This window comes from Danio aesculapii, chromosome 8 (genome assembly GCF_903798145.1).
Source record: "Danio aesculapii chromosome 8, fDanAes4.1, whole genome shotgun sequence".
Taxonomy (NCBI): Eukaryota; Metazoa; Chordata; class Actinopteri; order Cypriniformes; family Danionidae; genus Danio; species Danio aesculapii.
Genome location: NC_079442.1, coordinates 37,709,615 through 37,730,265, shown reverse-complemented (window position 1 = coordinate 37,730,265; position 20,651 = coordinate 37,709,615). Strand labels below are relative to the sequence as shown.

The 20,651-nt window shown below is 34.9% G+C and overlaps 1 protein-coding gene across 1 annotated transcript in view; it reads right to left on the bottom strand.

Moving 5' to 3' along the window:
• agbl4 (AGBL carboxypeptidase 4) overlaps positions 1-20,651 on the bottom strand; it is a 746,666-nt gene that overhangs the window by 341,751 nt on the left and 384,264 nt on the right. The gene's annotated exons all lie outside the window — the stretch shown is intronic.

The following is a 20,651-nucleotide window of genomic DNA, read 5'->3' as shown; positions in this document are numbered from 1 at the left end:
GAAATATAAACGTTTTAGGATTAGAAACTTTTTCCAAGTAAAGAAAAGTTGAAAAAATAATAAGAAACTATTTAGACTTTTGCACTGGTGTGAACAATCATTTCATTATTCAAATAAACAACAGAAATATTAAAGGGATAGTTCACCCAAAAATGCACTCACTATTAACTTTCTACTAAGTGATTTTTTTATAATTTCTTCTGTTAAACACAAAACAAGACATTCTAAATGTTGGGGGGAAAAGCAACCACTGACTTTCATAGTAGGAACAAAAAATTGTGCAGAATCAATGGCTGTTTTTGCCCACTTGAACATTCTTGAAAATATCTTCCTTTTTGTTCCACAGGAGAAAGACATTCGAACAGGTTTGGAGAAAGTATAAGTGAGTAAATGATTAATTAAAATTTTTGGGTGAACTATCCCTTAAACCTTTGAATGATTAACATTTTGTTATAACAATAATATTTAAATTAAATATTTAAATAATTTAATGTTTGTAATTATTTTTAACTTTTTAAAATTATAGTTAATAAAAGATCTTAATAACAAAAAATAAAACACAAACACAAACAATTAAAATACAATAAAACTCCTTATAAATTGAAATAAATCTTCAGCATCAGAGACAAATAGAGTTTATCATCATGATGTTATTGCCTTTTCACATCTTAACATGCATACATTTAGGTACTTATTTATGGATAATAATTTATTTAGACATATTTAAAATCATTTTAGATGAAAAAAATTAGATAACTCAATATACAGTCGCACAGCTCATAAATGTAATAAATTAATACTACTACTACTAATAATAATAATAATGTAAAAATAATAATGTAAAAAAATAATAAAGTAGAAAAGCGTATTGTTGTTTGTCATTTTTATTATTATTTAAATAAATGCACAGTCTAATTATAACAATTCAATAAAGCATTAAGGACTCTAAGGCTAAGTAGATTCATTTTTTAATGAATGCTGTTTTTTAACTTTAATTCAAAAACATCCGAACATCTAAACATAAAAAAACATCAATATTTTTGGGTGAACTATCCCTTTAAGGTAGCACAACCTAAACCTTTAAAACTATTAGTTTTGTTATAACAATAATATTTAAATTTAATATTTAAATAATGCAATTTTTGTAATTATTTGAAACTTTTTAAAATGATAGTTAATAAAAGATATGAATAAAATAAAAAAAACACAACAAAATAAATTAAAATGATTAATCCATATAAATTGAAGTAAAATTAAAAGAAGAAAGCAAGGAATTAAGTGAGAAATAAAGAAAGAAGGAAAGAAAGAAATAAAGAAATATGCTAAAATATAATGTGTTGCATTACTGCAAAGCGTTTTAAAATTATTATTATTATTATCCATTATTGCAAAACTGTAACATGGGCCAAAAACGTGGCCCTTGGAAGTTTGTTTTATTGTTGAGCTAAAAAAGCAAACTGAAATTAAACGCTTTAATTAAAGGTTTTGAATGATTCTGATTTAAAAAATACACTGGGAGTGATGTATAGAATACCATGCAGAAGACATCAGTAGAGGCAGGTGCAGCTTTACTAGTGTATTCTGCATTGATCTTCATTGTGTTAAAAAAGGAATTATGCTTTTATTCTAATAAGTTCATCATAAAAATGTAAAAAAAAAAAAAAAAAAAAAAATCTACTATTTATGTGATTAAGTCTATTTTTTTATTAATAATATGAAATAAATTAAGAAATTATCGATGGAAACTTTAATGTAATAAACACTCAAAACATATATATTTTGCTGCTTGTTCAACCTACTTATGTAAAATGAGCTTAAACAACACAATTCTTGAGATTTTTTGGGCAACTTAATTGTTTTATGTTTAATCCACTTAAATATGTGTTAACTTAATCGATTTGTGTTGGGACAACCTGAATGAATTGTGCGCAACCCTGCATGTTTTACAGTGCAGTTTGGTATATTTACCTTTGACCCACAGCCCTCAAACAAATTTGGTTTTTGACCCTTCATAACAAAAAAAATGGGCACCCCTGCACTGTAAAACCCAACAGCCAACTTTATCAAATGAAATGAGTGCAGTTGACTCAAAGTTTACTGAAAGTTAATTATACTGATTTGAAAAGAGTTTTGAACTCAGTGTTGAAGGTAATGAGTTAATTAAATACCTCATTACTTCAACTTAAATGGAGTAAGTTCACAGTACTCATATAGACTAGTTTATTTAACTCAAATGGTTTGGGTTTTACAGTACTCAGTTGGTTTGTGTTCTCTTCAGTTATTGGGTTTTACTGTGCTCAAATTGCTTCGTTTACTCAAATGGATTAAGTTCCCAGTACTCAGGATTCATTTTTGAACTTAAATGGTTTGTTGCAATCGGTTTCCTCAAACAGTTTGAGTTACCACTACTTTTTGGGTTTTACAGTGTGGTTTAAATGATAGTGAATAAAAGATAAATAAAGATGGAAGACGAATAAAGTAAAACAACAACAACAACAACAACAACAATAAAATACAATAAAATTCCTTATATATTGAAATAAACTGGGAAGGAAATGGAAGAAAATATAAAGCACTGCATTAAATAAACTCCTACATGTTTACAGCAGTATTTTGCTAACGCTACATGTACACCTATCTTAAAGCTGAGCTATAGGTATATACTCCTAATTTCTGGATAGGACTACTCCACGTGCTGTCTAGTCAAGCACTTTACAGAAATATACACACACTCCTTGGTGTGTTTCCAGTAATAGTGAACCCCTCGGGAGCAGCGTTGTGATTGGCCATTTAAAAGAGCCTGCTCCACCCTGATGCTCATTAGGAAGCCCATGAGCAAAAAACAGCTAAGTAGAACTATGCAAATCTGAAAGCAGTGATGGTGGTTACACAGCATAACAGAACATCATCCACACACATAGACACAAGCACACACACGCACTCCTCTGCGACCTGAACAAAGTGAACCGCTGAGGCGAAATGAAAGTGAATTAGCTTTTCTCTGTGGAGGAAAAGACAGCAAATGAACGATCAAGCTGAGAAATGCTCTGGGGGACTTGGACGACACTGTTATCTCTACACGTCTCCAAAGAGTGTTAACACACAGGACAGGTGCCTGCTCGGCCCAAAACACACACTCACAGACATGCATTTAATGACCTCTAATGCATGTCAGCATCAGAGGCATATAAGATTTATCATCATCATGTTATTGCCTATTCTTAACATGCTCCTATACTTCTTTATATGCTTATGTTTCTAAGTATATACATGTAGGTGCTTCTTTACGGATAGTAATTTATTTACACATTTATTTATACTTTGCAAAAGAATGCAATTTTTTTTTATTTAAATGACTCAATATCCAACACAATTAAAAAATGAAATAATAATAATAATAATAATAATAATAATAATAATAATAATAATAATAATATTAATAATAAGCTCAACCTGCTGGCCGTTTTCTGCTGGTCAGAGTAATAATAATAATAATAATAATAATAATAATAATACCAACAACAATAAAAAAAGGAATAAAGAAAAATAAGAAAAAAATTATTTTTATTTGTATGTTTTTTATTATTTAAACAAATATTCAATATCAATCCAACTAAGAATTTTATTGTAATTAAAAAATATATATTTTTTTATTTTTATTTTATTAAAATCTTTTATGAACTATCATTAAATTTTTTTTAAAATAATTACAAACATTACATTATTTAAATATTTAATTTAAATGTACAGTGGTCGAGAGAGCTTAACATGCTGCAATTTAAAAAAATTCGTGCATTTACAAAAAAATGCCAGCAAATTGAGAAAAGATCTCCATCAGTTTAACATTTCCATTGTGTTCTGTTATTTTTGTGTGGTGAGAAAATGCAGCACGTTTTCGTAAATTGTTTGCGCTGTGCAAAAATGCAGCGCGTTTTTTTTTTTATTTGTTTGTGTTGTGAGAAAATACACTGCGTTTTTTCAAATTTGTTTGCTTTGTGAGAAAATACAGTACAGATTCCTCAAAAAACATTAAAGTCCCAATGGACCGGAAGCTGAGATCGTTATTCTTTTCGTATTGTGACGCAGTTCCTAGAGAAACTGAATTTTAAATGAGCAAAAGTAGGCGTGGCTTGTTTTTTCTACCGCGGGCTGATTGGATGTAGTAAAGTAGACATTTCATTCAGAAAGATTGGGAAAAGGGTTTTAGAATAGTTATTACAACCTAACAGACTCATCATTTCTGTTTGTTGTCAAAACTGACAGTTGAAGGGGCGTGGTTAAGTATGTTAGCGACGCCCATTACTTCAAAACCACGTAATCTGATAAGAAAACAAACAGGAAGTGTGTTTTCAGATTTCGATTAAAGATTAGATGGGCAAACACTTTTTTTTAATGACATGCACAAACGAACTGTTCACCACAAAACTAATTGAAAATCATAATAATAATAATAATAATAATAATAATAATAATAATAATAATAATAATAATAATAATAATAATAATAATAATAATAATAATAATAATAATAATAATAATAATACAAATCAGGGGTCCTAATAGTCTACAAAAGTAGTGTTTATGCTGTGTGTTTGTTGTTTCTGTTTACCAAGCAGCCTTAGTGAGACTGTTACAAATAAAATTAAAGATAATACTATAAAAAAGATTAGATTAAAAGCATTCTACACACATCGTTTCATGTTTAAAAAATAAAATACATACATTTTAAAATATACAGTATATGTGTGTGTGTGAGAGTCGACCAGCTGCAGTATCTGGCCTGTGTTTGAGTAGGGTTGAGTTCAAGACCCGCATCTGTTGTGTACCCGCAAACCCTTCCAAACACACACACACACACGCTCACTCACCTCTCCCCACGCAGGGTTAATGAAACAGCGTGACACCTCACTTTATTTTTTTATTTATCTGTTTGGGCATTATCCCGGTTCCTCTCCAGCGTTTGACCTTGTTGGCTACTGAGTGAGTCGTGGCTATTGATTTTAATTACCCAGCGGGAATTTACTGCTCGCCTTTCCTGCGCCGCTGCGCTGCTATTGGCCAGAGAAAATAGCTTTGTGTGCTGAGAGAGAGAGAGAGAGGGAGAGAGAGAGATTCTCCAACCTGCTGGGCGTTTTTCTATCTGCGCTGCAATGTATGTTCTCCCCTCTATCATTCTCTCTCTCTCTCTGGTTGTGGCTGCTGGTAATTTGTTTTATCTAAATGATAGTGCCCCATGCCTCCCTGTGCTGGTGGATGTGGTACAATGCCCCCCGTTCCAAAACACATTTATCTCGCTGTGTGTCTGAAGGGGGAAAAAACACAGGCCGGCGGACAATAACCTACACACACATGGCTCAACAATTCCAAACGTCAGTTTTATACACACTCCCCACCCTGAAGAATACACACATACAGCGAGTTGATGCTCTCTGGCTCTCTTTCCATATAGAGGAAAGGTCGGCGCCTGGAGCTCAAGGTCACTGGCTTTAAAAATGAAAGAGTTTTCATAACTTGTTTGAGAGAAACTAAAAGTTTCTTCAACTTGAGTGGACAGGGCTTATTCCTCTGTGAATCGTTCTGCTGGTGAGAGGTTTGGTCACTGTTTTCAGTCTAAATTCCTTTAAATGTGGAGTCACTGAACTGGTAAGCAAATAAAAAGGAAAAAAAAAAGTGTTCATAACACAACATTTCATAATACAAATGTTCATAACGGAACATTTCAGACATTTCTTAGACAATCTAGAACAGTGAAAGAAGTGTAAAAGATTTTCCTTTTTCATCGTTCTGCTGGTGAGTGGTTTGGTCACTGTTTTCAGTCCAAATTCCATTAAATGTGGAGTCACTGAGCTGGTAAGCAACTTCAGCTGCAGCGTTGAACCAACTGTGAGTTCAGATTGTCAGCATTATCCTCTCATGCATTTGTCTTTGTGGATGACCCGTCTTTTTCAGTGACTTGAATGTGTTAGTGACACCATAAATATGCGATATTCTAGAAATCACTGATTTGGAGAAAGCAACTTCTCTTGGTATGGCCACAAGGGTCAGCACTTTGCCATTTGCTGTGCAGAAGTTACAGTCACTTTAGAAGGGCTCACCATCTCACACATTCAGTGCTGTTCTCTAATTCCAATCAGGGTATAAAGTTTCCATTTTTATACAATGCTTCAGAATATAGTCATCCGAAAAAGTTAGAAGACCTTAAGACATTTTGATTTTTTCCTATCAGCACATAATATTAGTAATTTGATCTTTAGCAGGTCTTAAAATTAAAAATACAGCCTCAGATTAACAACAATTTATAGCATTAGCAAAAGTAAACCAGGCTCTGCTAATTTGATTCTTTAATTTCAGGTTTTAGCAGTTTGTTGATCTGGAGCCTTCAGGTGTGTGTTAACACACTTTACTAAAACTGGGTCATGCAACAAGACAATGATCTCAAATCTAAAATAGAAAAAAAGCAAGGTGTTGCAATAATCCAGTCAAAGCCCAGAGATTCTCCTGATCGATGAAATGGTGCTCAAACTTCTCCATTACTTTGGGTAATTTCTGCTGACATACAGTTGTCATCTATGGGTTTTCTATGTTGGCTTTATTTTGCGTAAATAAATAACGATATGGTGTGAGATCAACATGTGATGTGAAGTTTAATCTTACAGATTTTAAATTTTATCATTTTTTTATTATGTCCTGAATGCTGATAAGGAACACAACGGAATTCAATAGGGTGTCTTAACTTTTTCACATGACTGTATGTAACTCGTTAGGATAATCTTTATCAGGACTAAGAATTGTAATAATCAGAGATAAAGAAAATTCTGACTTTTCATTTTGATTTGAAAGATCAAAAAGAGGCAAATGAAAAGAAAAAAATGTTCATAATGCAACATTTCAGACATTGCTTAGGCAATCTAGAACAGTGAAAGAAGTGTAAAAGATTTCCTTTTTTCAGTAAGACACATTTAAGTGCTCATAGAAGTCAATAACTTTTTTAGTTAGAAATGCACACACACACACACTAAACTGTGGCACAGCCTTTTTTTCTTTCGACCAAAAACCGAAAATGCCATTTTCCATGCTGCAATCAAAGATCAAAATAGCTCAATATTCTGCTCTGTGGCTATTCCACTCATGTACTTATTTATGCCTGAACCACACATAAAAGCAACTTCTGCTCAAATAACAACAGAACATTTCTATTTAGTATATTTGTAAATTGTATATTTATACTATATAGTATATTAGTACATGGCAACTCTGGTAAAATTAACTCATTCACTGTCAATAAACTTACATTGTCAATAATGTGTGATTATCTTTGAAACTTAAAAAAAAAACAGTATTTTTTAAAACCTACAAATCCCTTTTATAAAACAATAGCTAATTATTAAAAAGCATTTTCAGGTACAGTTTTGGTTTTCGCCCAAGTGCATGTATAGTTTCGGTTTCAGCCCAGAATACATAATATTTTAAGCTGTCTGTTGACTAGGGATGCAACGGTTAACCGATTTCACTATTAACTGTGCTTTAACTTGTCACGGTTCATAGAAAAAAAGTGTTCATAACACAACATTTTATAATACAAATGTTCATAACGGAACATTTCAGACATTTCTTAGACAATCTAGAACAGTGAAAGAAGTGTAAAAGATTTTTCTTTTTTCATCGTTCTGCTGGTGAGAGGTTTGGTCACTGTTTTCAGTCCAAATTCCATTAAATGTGGAGTCACTGAGCTTTCACATTTTTATCTAAACAAACTGCTGTGCAGAAGTTACAGTCACTTTAGAAGGGCTCACCATCTCACACATTCAGTGATGTTCTCTAATTCCGGTTAACCGATTTCACTATTAACTGTGCTTTAACTTGTCACGGTTAATTAATCGTACAGGTTTCTCAACACCACGTTTATGCACGGAACAAAACTGCTGCAACAAAACAGTTGTGCACTAAAAAAAGTTGTGCGCTAGTTTAAAGTTCTGAACTTGTAAACTGAGCCTAATATGCACACACACTGAATTTGCTATGGCTGAGATTATTAACTAAGGGCTGTTCACATATCACATCTTTTGCGTGTGCAAGTTCGTTATTTTTAATGGAGGTGCATGGTCGCGCTCACTTTTCAGGTGCACCCAGTTGAAAACATCTGGGTGTTAAATGACTACTTATGTTCAAATGTCAAACTTTTAAAGCCCAAGGAGAAATGGATATTGTTTATTTAGTTTATTATTTTGTGCTCTATTATTTGGTTATTGATCAGCAATAAACAACACTTTAAAATATAAAGAGTTTTCATGTGATTTTTCTAAATTAGTAGTATTTTAAAATGAATGATTGCATAATAATCGTGATAATCGTTATTCCTTAGACTACAATCGTACCACCAAAATTTATAATCGTTGCATCCCTACTCTTGAATATTCTGTGGATGGAGTTGAGACCTTCGGCTTCTGAAGGGGATGTAGACTGCTTTCATAGACGAAATTGATGAGATCGAGATTGAACAATAAAAATTCTCTTCTGCTTGCCAATTGGTCTAAATTTTATTACCCCGTCAACCCAAAGTTTCTTCGAATGGAGTGGACAGGACTATTGCTGACTAGCGTCTGTATCTCTATTTTGATGTGTATGCGTGCGCTGTAAGTTAAAAGGCCAGGCCTGTTTCGAGGTGTCATTCCCCATCGCGGTGCATTTCAACTCGGTTAGCAGGAACACGACGGGGCCTTTGATGCCGCCCCGGCTGTCGGCTTCACTCTGAAGGGAACTAGACGAGGGGGAAAATTGCTAGCTTTCATACGGAGCGGGACATCTTGTCTATATTCTCAAATCAATCAAGCGTAGAGGTCATCTCAGTGGCTCCTGTCTTTCTGACTCTTTCCGTCGCCCTCCCCGATTCTTCTAAGAGCTCTAGCTGTCATCTGCTTAATGTTGTGAAGGTTAAATGGTTTCAAATATGAGCACGAAGCTGTCAAGTGCCACAATTCTTCTCTCATCCTACTGACAAAAACAGATGAAGCAAAAAAAAAAGGGGGGGGGGATCTATTACATATACGGATATTACATTTCATCACGACAATGACACTCTTAGGCTCTTTTGACTTTGGACGTAGGCCCATATTGTGTAATTATTGCTCAAACAAGCGCTCCCTCTTCTAACACGTTTTATTGTTTTACATTGGATAGCGTTTCTTTGCTCTGGATTTTTTCTGCCGTAATGTGAGAGGTAGAGGGAGTGGAGTGGCCCTCCTGTGATTGATCTATCATTTGGGACATGAATCAGACTGGAGAATAGCACTGGATGGCACAGTTACTAAGCAACCTCACTTGCTTTGTGGTCGAGCTGTCCATGTGTGATGGTATGTTTGAAATGAGGGTGTGCGATTGTGCTGTGTGATTCTCTAAATGGTGAAGAGCGTTCAATGCATGTGGAGGATAGAAGAAAGAAACTAGGAGCCGGAGCCCAAATTAGATTATTTGGGTATAAGGGTCGACATTACACTTTAAGTCGGTTAACAAAGGTTATCTTTTAACAACCGAAATATTATATGCAAATGCATGTGGGTGTTAACTGCAGGTCTAGTCTCTAAATATCGCCAGATGTTTTATGTTTCCCTATTTTTTATTTATTCACTTAAAGGCAAAATTTACAGAAAATTTAAAATGTATTCACTATTTACCCACCCTCAAGTGGTTCCAAATCTTTATGTGTCTTTCTTTTTTTGTTGAACACAAAAGTACAAAATAAAAAAAAAAAAAAAAATATTTAAAGAGCCCTTATTATGGGCTTTTGAAAAGGACCTTCTATGCAGTGCATAACACAGCACTATTAAATGAAAACATCTAGCTTATGTTTAAATCTGAAACTATTGATTCTTTAACAAAATAGTCGACTTAAAATAGTCTAATAAATGAATCATGTAGGGTTCGAATCTTTAGCTTTTGACGTCTCAATGTCGATATGGTACATCACTAAATATGAAGTGCTGGCTCTGGTAAAACGTGAACGTGCCTTTCCCTTCAGACACTAGCAGACAGTGGGGGATCACGGGTAATAACACTGATAATAACACAAAGATCACTGACAGATGGAGATTCGGCTGCAGGGAATAAAGGGTTAAAGTTCATTTTCACAACAATACCACAGTACAGCCAACCTGTGCTGTGTTTGTTCCTGTCATTTTTCAGATTTTTGATACAATAAACTACGCTAAAACGCGGGTTCGTCAGCCGTTTGCTATTAAAGGAAGGAGCAGCAGAGACTATTATACATGGGACTTTGTCAGTAACTGTTACTAGTTCATATGGACCGGTTTCTTCTTTCCCCGGATCATAACATGTAAGTGTAATTAATATTGTTGCCTCGTTTTGTGTAGTTTGTAAAATATGTGTTTAATTGTGTGTTTTAACTTGTAATAGCTCAGCACGGCTTGTAATCCCTTATCTATTATAGAACAGTGCTTGTACTGAATCTTTCAGGTTAAACCTTCATGGGGCTATTCACATATTGCGTCCAGGACTACATTAAAAATGCAACGTGTGCTTCTTCCTTTACAGATTTAAATGCATTTCTGAACTAGCGATCCTCTGCCGTTTAACCATCAGCTGTCCCGTACATGCGTGGCGCGGCCAATTTTCAAAATAGTTCAATTTTGGCAACTGTGTGACATTAATACTGAATGTGTGTCGTTGTTATTACTTGGGGTTAGCATTAAGAGTAGAGTAATATGCAGGTGTTTAACTGCATTGCTTTATTGCGTTCCTGCATTGGGGTCTCAAATACTCTGTGTGCTACTTCATAGCCATGGTGGGCGTTTCTCTCTGGCTCACGCTGAACGCAGTCGACCAATCACAACAGACTGGGTCATCAGACCAATAAGCGCAGATTAGCTTCACGCTAAGGAGGGGTTTGGGAACACATGAATTGCTGAACGAATCATATAGGAGCCTTCGGGATAATTAGGTAAAGATAAATGCATATTATAAGACAATAAAAGTGTTTTTTGACCTTGCATGCATATCAGACTGATGTTGGAGACCCCCAAAACCAAAATATGACCTTTTATAATGCAAAATAGGGGCTCTTTAAAACAAAAACGCAACCATTAACTTCCATTGAGTGGGCAAAACAAATACAATGGAAATTAATAGTTACATTTTGTTCTCTACATTTTTCAAAATATCTTCTTTTGTGATCATCTGAATTAAAAAAATAATAATGATGACAGGGTGTTAAGTTTTGGGTGAACTATCTATTTAACAGATACTTTGAATTTGATACTTTTGATTTGCTTTTAAAGTTTTTTTTTTTTTTTTTTTTTTTTGCAGAAAAGAAAATATTATTTTGGATACAAATCAGTTGACTTGCCAAAAACAATGCAGAATAAAAGGTATGCAGTACAAATATAAATGTGAAATGTCAATTAAAGTAAAGTTGTCAATGATATTGCAGCACTGGATCAAAAGGTCAAGTCACCGTTCATTCAATTGGCCCAAATTTGATCCGGTTCCTATGTCTATAAGCCATCCTTATTATTGAGACCTGATAATTTGTGTCTAGTGTACATGATACAGAATGATTTATGCATGACACCATTACTCTTATTGGTAAATAACCAACATGTGGGCTAATAATGCCCACTATCCCTTGTACAGCAAGAGGAATCATGTACAAATGTTATTCTGATGCAATTGTAGGGGCATTATGATTTAATACATATTTATAAGTACTTGTTTGACAGAGCAATATGTACTCTTCATACTAAGTGGAATAAAAGGTAAGTCTAAACCAAAAATTTAGCCTACCCAGGCTTATTAGTGTCTCTACATTTTTGCAAAACTCCCAAAAACATACCTATTCCTTCAATTGACTGCTGTTTTCAGCTGAAAAGAACACTATTCAGGAAAAACATCAACAGTTTTTACTCCTTTTCGCAAAAAATCATGAATACAGAAGACTTGGTCATTGCACAATATAATGGTAAATGCACAATTTGTGCAGTAACACATTTTAACATTTGCATTACTTATCTATTTCCATATCTATGTATTTTCCATTGCAGTTGTATGCTACTAGTGCATCAGGTACAAGTCCCAGATACTTAGTGTATGTATTTGTTGTTTTCAAACACAATACAGCATCAAATGTGCCATCAAATGCATTGATACAATATGTCTAATTGTTCTCTGATATCTAAGTATAAGGTATCTGGCTTAAGTATGTGCAAAAACTATGGAATGAGGGCTAAATTATAATTCTACTCATTAAAAGGGGCTTATAGAAATGCATTTAGAGTCATGTTTTGTGGTTTTAATTTATATAAAAAACACAGGCAGGAATTAATATCAACCTCTGCATAAACAAATGGGTTTTTGAAGAATATTGGCATCCTTTCACTCCAAAATAACGACAGTAAGAGCAGTGTACATCTGTCTATAAATGTCTCAATTTACATGCAAGACAAACAAAAGATATGCATTTAAACAGACTTCATGCTACTTCGGCGTGACATTGGATACATTTATTATCCGTATATCCTGCATTTTGCGCTTCTGGCAAGCTGTGAACACTCCCCAAAGCTTGTCCTGTTTTCAAAATAAGAGTTCCACATACATAATAAGTAAAATACACAAATAGGTAAAATGAGGGGGAAATTTGTCATTGTTGTAATTTCACGAGGGAACATTGTGGCCAATAAAATTCTCCCTGGGGCTTGCATATTCATGAAATGTCTTGGTTGGTGTTTTGTTCCGAATTGAGGATTTTACACATTCTGGATTTACACGAGAATGAGGAAACAATGATGTTTGAGACTTATAGTATGCCATTTCCTTGTAATGAACCCTTATTATTCAACTAGGCCCAGGTACAGTATATGCAGATTTCCAATCTATGACACCTTTAACTACCTAAGAACCAACATAGCCACAGTAACATTTATCTGTTTTTAAGGAAGCAGGACACTTTTAGTACCACATGTGCTTTATTTCACTTCCAAACATTCAAGCGGCAACATAATATCCTTTCAGCAAAAAAGCCGCTTCAAGCAAGCATTTGTCAGAGGTTTGGGCTGAATTGACATCCACATAAACACAAAGAATAGGATAATTAGCTGATCTGGCTATTCATTAGATTTCTTTCATGGCTTACATTTCAAACAAGATTCATAAACCATATTCCAACTACTGGATCTTTGGCATTCCTCTCATTCACAGAAGGCAGAGGCACTAAAATGAATTTCAAAAAGCTTCTAATATTGATTACAGTACACCATTTTATTTTACCGATGCTAGGAGAGCCTATGGGGTTTATAGTCTTTAATAAGTAGTGACAGATTAAATCTGAGTCCATCGTGATCTATTACCCTCACTAGATTGAAATGCATAGTTGCATTTGAGCTGAAGTGTTTATGAATTCTGGAATAGCATGAGCCTGTCTATTAAGTGGCATCGTGCATGAACATGCCAAGTGCGGGCACTGAGCACAGCAACACACACACACATCTTAGATGCAGTGCTCTTCACAAGCGCAGGGGGACACGTGTAATATTAGTGCTAAGAGCCCTGGCCATCATACTGCCTTCACAGCTCGTAAATCATCCACTCATTACAGCTCAGATCATAAACGTACACCCCTGAGAGAGAGAAAGAGACAAACTCTCAGGCTAATATATTCCAAGCTAGCGCTCTTTACGACTTCTGCCCGACAAAAAGAGCGTCCTGGCACCTCTGGGGTGACATTGGGCGGATAATGCTAGAACACTGGAACGGCAAACGGCACATTCAGATGCACTACCACATGTTGGCCTGTCTTAAAACTAAACGGGGAAAGGGTACGGATATCCCAGGTGTGCTGGTGTTCAGATTAGCTGTGAGATTAAGCGGCCTTCGCACAGGGGCACAGGAGAGATTTAGCACTCGTTACTATTGGACAAAATACGAAAAGTTGCACTAAAGGCTATAGGAGCTATAAAGGCTAAACGGTAAGTGGTTAATCGATACAGCAGCTCTGCATAGGGCCACATTAATGCTGTGCTGGTCGGTGCAAACACATCCTGATGTAAAGGACAGGCCCTTTAATTTTAGTTTAAACTGAGCACACAGTGGTAGACAGGAACTTGCTGCCCACTTTTGGTTACTCAGAGTTTCACTTTTGCTGGTTGTCTGCTATGCACTTTGCAAAACTTCTGCATTGAAAATCTTTATAAAGATTACTGAAGAGAAGAATTGAAAAACATGTGCCTTGGGATAAGATGACATTTAAACTTCTCTATTTCATTTCAACCTCATCATTTAATCTAAACTGGCTGATGCTAATTTAGTTAAAACAAATTCAAGTGAGACATTTAAATTACATAATAGTGTTTAGTTTTTATCCTTGCATACATGTATGAAAAGGCCGATGCAGTAGGTAGTGCTGTCGCCTCACAGCAAGAAGGTCGCTGTTTCGAGCCTCGGCTGGGTCAGTTGGCGGTTTCTGTGTGGAGTTTGCATGTTCTCCCTTCGTTCGCGTGGGTTTCCTACCGGTGCTCCGATTTCCCCCACAAGTCAAAAACATGTGGTACAGGTGAATTGGGAAGGCTAAATTGTCCGCAGTGTATGAGTGTGAGTGAGTGTGTATGAATGTTTCCCTGAGATGGAAGGGTATCCGCTGCATAAAACATGTGCTGGGTAAGTTGGTGGTTCATTCCGCTGTGGCGACCCCAGATTAATAAAGGGACTAAGCCGAAAAGAAAAAGAATGAATGAATGAAGGACATGTATGAAACTTAATGTAATGTCAATCTTTTAAATTTTTTATCATAAGCTATAAATTAACATTTTGAATCATTAGATTTTATGACATGGATTCAATAAAAATATACTGTATAGGCCTACTATGCATCATTTATCAAATACATTTATCTTTAAGGGATTATGTTATTTTATAATTAATTTGATTCAAAAAAACATCTTCACCAAAAATAAAGTACTATGTATATTAATAACTCATTTTCTAATAACTGATTTATTTAATCTTTGCCACGATGACAGTACATAATATTTGACTAGATATTTTTCAAGACACTTTTATACAGCTTAAAGTGACATTTAAAGGCTTAGCTAGGTTAATTAGGTTAACTAGGCAGGTTAGGGTAATTAGGCAAGTTATTGTGTAACTGTGGTTTGTTCTGTAGACAATCGAAAAAATATATAGCTTAAAGGGGCTAATAATTTTGTTCTTAAAATGGTGTTTAAAAAATTAAGAACTGCTTTTATTCTAGCTGAAATAAAACAAATAAGACTTTCCTTGTTCTGTTAAACATCATTTGGGAAATATTTAAAAAAAGAACAAAAAGGTGGGCTAATAATTCTGACTTCAACTGTATAAATTAAATCAACCCAGGCTCATTCTGAAAACGTATCACTATATACATTTCTGGAGAGCACCGAATACATGCCAAGAGCTATGCTTTTTTGCAGATTTTGTTTTCGCGAATCCACTAGAGGTCGCTGTGTACGCTATTTGAAATCTCAAATTTCTCTCGAAAGTGCCATTCACATCTGTTGTTCTCGTGTAAATCCATTAGAGGCTGCTGTCAACTGTTTAAATGACTGACTGACCGACTGACCCAGCCTCCTCCTTCCCTAAACCCAACTAATAGTGTTTTTTCAAAAGCACTGATTGACCCATCCACCCACTTCTCTAAACCCAGCAGACAGTTTTAAAAAGCAATCCAGAAAAAGAAAAGCCCTCGCATGATTTTTACCACATTTTCAAATTTGACGCCATTCTCACCCTTGTTTTTTTTATTTTTTGGCTTCTGTTTTTGTCTTACCCACTTTCTGGAACCGTTTTTTGCCGGACCCAAACCCCGTTGTTGTGGTCAACTCCTCTCTGCGTCTCAAGCCCGCCAACGTGCATAGCGAGCTACTGGACAAACTGGTAACAGCAAGAAGGCCGTCCACACGGTGAGTGGTCAGCTGGTAAGCACGAAGAGGAACCACCCCGTAGCGTTCATTTAAAAGACGAAATGCAGCCATACGTACTTCTGGCCACATAATTCATGATCTACAAAAATCTATATATAGGGCTACGTTTTCAGAATGAGCCTGTGTTGCAACAAATTTATCATCTGACCACACTTCGCTAAAATTTCACTTGCTAAAGTTTCACTGAAAATGTAGTTTTCATTCAGTCCTTCAGCTAACTAGTATTTTACATCAATAGACATTTATACAAATATACAATAAATAATAAGTAATTAATAATGAATATTAAACAAACAAATAAATCTAACATTTACTTTAGAACAATTAATGTGTCCGACAATTATATACTCCATTCCAAACTCATTTCTAAATGATCTTAAATTTAGCTGAAACGTGAAATGCGTTTAACGTGTTTAAGGGCAGCATCTTATGCCATCTTTCTTTCTTTTCTTTGGACTATTATCTGTCTCCTGTCTTTGCATATTGCTCATTTCTGCTCTCTTGCTTGTCAGAGAAGACCGCGTGCACACCTGCAAGCTTTATCACATTTCAAACACCTTTTGAAACAGTTAAAAAGTGTACATGGAGCACATTATGGCCTGGAATCTGAACGTGTAAAGGTGACATGCTTGAAGTCTTGTACCATGTAAAAGGCAGTTAAATAAACAGAAGCTCACATGCTAATGCGTGGAAATACACAAGCACCAAATAAATGAAAAACAAACAAACAAATGCAAGGAAATGTGAACAAACATGAAAACAGTAATCTAGAGATAATTGGTTAGCGGATGCATCCAGCAGTGTGCAGGTGGCTGGTCATTGGCTGTGTGTGGAAAGACATCAGATTTCCCTATAGTGATGATTTATTGTAAGAAGCAACATCTACAGACAGAGAGAGCCGGCAGCGGGTCAACAGCATAGATTACTTTTATGAAGCAATTCAAGACCCACTAGCACTTGTAGATCATGTATTGGTGGATATACATAATTAAATGTACTAATATATATATATATATATTTTATTTTATCTTAAAGGCATATGTCAGCCAAAAATGAAAATTCTGTAAATCATTTACTCCAACTTGTTCAAGACTAGCTTGTTTTTTTTATTTCATTTAAACACATAGGAATATATTTTGAACAATATTAAATATAACCTTTAATCATTGACATCTACTGTATAGTGGGAAAATCAAATCCTATGGATGCCAATGGTTACAGATTTTCAACATTTAAAAAATAATTGTGCGTGTTCAACATAATTAAAGAACTCAAACTAGTTTGAAATGAGTAAATAGTGAGAAGATGATGACAGATTTTTTTTTTCTTTTTTTGATGAACTATCACTTTAATCTCTAGTATTAATAACATTTACTGTTCAACAGAGGCTAATGTTTCCTAAAAGCTCGATACAAACATGTGATTTAAAATGTGTACATGTTTGAAGTAATTTCTATTTTTTTTAATTCAACGAAGATGCATTAAATTGATACATAGTGACATTAATTATATTAAGCCTAGTTTAGTTTACTCCGTTTATTTGTCTAAAAATACAGTAATAAATATGATATGATTGGTTTACAACTACGCCCTGTGAAATCCATTTATATTTATAATTTATATATTATAACCAACCAAGCAACCAACAAACCAACCAATGAACCAACCAATCAATCAATCAACCAAACAACCAACCGACCAACCAACCAACCAACCAACCAACCAATCAACCATCCGACAGACCAACAAATCAATTCAAATCAATCAATCAATCAATCAATCAATCAATCAATCAATCAATCAATCAATCAATCAATCAATCAATCAATCAATCAATCAATCAATCAATCAATCAATCAATCAATCAATCAATCAATCAATCAATCGATCGATCAATCAATCAATCAATCAACCAATCAACCAATCAATCACTCAATCAATCAATCAAATCAATCAATCAATCAATCAAATCAATCAATCAATGTCTTTATTATCACCCGAAAGCAAATTAGTTATACAGACATGAAACTCAGCAGTTCATCACTAGAATTAGTTTCATATAGACATCAATACAATAAAATAGTTAAATCTAATGCCAGGGGTATTATTACTTTCGGGTTTGACTGTTGAAGTCAGAATAATTTTTTATTTCTCCCCAATTACACATTTCTAAACATAACAGTTTTAATAATTATCGTATATTAACTGATTTCTTTTATCTTTGCCATGAAGACAGTACATAATATTTTACTACATATTTTTCAAGATCCTAGTATTTAGCTTAAAGTGACATTTAAAGGGTTAACTAGGTTAATTATGCTAACTGGGCAAGTTAGGATAATTAGGCATGTCATCATATAATAGTGGTTTGTTCTTTGGCCAATTGAAAAACAAAATGCTTAAGGGGACTAAAATATTGACCTTAAAAATGTTTTTTTTTTTAAATAAAACTGCTTTTATTCTAGCCAAAATAAAGCAAATAGGACTTTTTTCAAGATTAAAAATAATTTCTGAAATATAATAACGCATTGCAGAGCTAATTGTCAGCTTAAAATAAGTGAAGTTTAATATGTTAAACTAATTTCGAGAGGAGTACGCCCTCATGATTGACCCAGCTGGCTCATATTAGCTAATCACGATCCTCCAATCAAAGGATCCTAAGTTTCTATATATACAGTATATCCTCTTTTTTTCTCTACAACTATCTTCATCTTGAAGAAACCCCCCTCCTCGCCATCCTCCGCCTCTATCCAGAATAGGTGGCTCAGTGGCCCAGCAACCAGCAAGAATTCCAACGGCTCTGGCTCCTTGCTGTAACATTTTGGAGTTTCTGCGCGGAGCTGGCATGTTCTAATATGAAGAAGTATGAGACTGAGATTCTGCATCGGCAAATAAACATTATTTCTATTAGATATAGCCAAAATAGGAGTGGGGCAATCCTAATAGCGAACAATACAATCCATATGCTAACATCTCAAGCTCTACGCTTTTCTTACCCAACAAAATCAAACAAACAAACACCAGAACGCTTCGAATTTGAAGCTCTTTTTTGTTTACAGCCACAAAGAACTGACCCGCAATTTACTCAAAAATGACTAACTTAACATCGCACATTTTAAAAAGACACTGAATAAAAAATAAGGCCCAAACACAAAGCCACACCCAGTCTGCCCACACACAATGACAGTCATGTGATCTCCCTCTCACTCACTAATGCGTCATCAGTAAAATACTCCACAACACCCCAAACACAGAGCTGTGAGTCCCAGGTGGCTCATCCCATCTGCAGCAGCGGTGGCGTAATGGAGAGCACGCATGTGTGTGTGAGTGTGTGTGTACAGTGACCTGAATATAACAGCAGATAATATAAAGTGTGTGTGTTTGCATAGTGTGACCCCGTGGTGGTAAGTAGCTGCCCTGCTGCGCTGAGGGATGCCTGGGGTAATTATCATACAGCAGATGAGCCCTATGAACCAGCCAACATGGCGCCATGCCCTCTCATGGGGCACAGGGGCAGAAATCCGACTGTATAGGTGGTGGGGGCAGGTGCGCATTGGAGAAAAGAGGGTAATAACAGCCAGACAGGGTGACGTATAAGAGGTGCCCTGGTGTGGTGTCTGTGTATGTGTTTACGCGTGGCTTTTCTGTGGTTTTGCAGACTTTCCCCACCTGAGGACCCTCTGGCCTAGTGGGACGTCTGAGATTATATGAGGGCACAGACGGTGTCGTCATTAGAATTCCCATAGCGCAGATTTACTATTTGAGTCTGAAAGCTACTCTGCTGTTTACATGAAGGTACAGGTGATGTTTGTTATTCTGGTTTATTGTGGAGGGCTGCTATAAGTAAGCTATTTTTAAAACATTTTCCTTATAGATTGTGTACTTATAGAGGGTCAAGACTATATGTTTATCTGAATAATCACAGTTCTCGTAAAGTGTTTGTACTGTAAACATGTTATAAATATTGGAAAGCATGTTGTTTGTGGTAAGGAAGTACATAATGCTTTCTGATATGATTTTGCCTAGTAAACAATATAATTGCTTTAAAAATTATCAGCATTCATTTAATAACATTATACAATGTACATACTGTAGTACAGTTGGAGGCAAAACTGTGAGCCATCATTGCTTCAACTTAAATGGAGTAAGTTCACAGTACTTATATAAATTAGTTTTTCTTAAATGGTTTGTAGCAATCAGTTTCTTCAAACAGTTTGAGTTGCCTTAACTTATTGGGTTTTACAGTACTCAGTTAGTTTGAGTTCTCTTCATTTATTGGGTTTTACTGTGCTCAAATTACTTCATTTACTCAAATGGATTAAGTCCACAGTACTCATTAGGATTAGTTTTTGAACTTAAATGGTTTGTTGCAATCGGTTTCCTCAAATAGTTTGAGTTACCTTAATTTTTTGGGGTTTTACAGTGCATTAAATGTATGCTTAAATTAATATTATTTTAGAGAATTAAAGATTTTTTAGCCTAAGCTAAAGTCTCACGGTTTGAAGTTATTGGCTTACTAATTGATAAATGTACCTAAATGTACCCAGAATATTGCTGCAAATAATAATGTATATAAATATATTAGTGGTGGGCCGCTATATTTTTTATCGCACGGTAAGAGTGCTGTGTTAATGCAAGACTCTTATCGCGCGATAAAAAAATATCGCCATTAATCTATTCTCAAAGTTG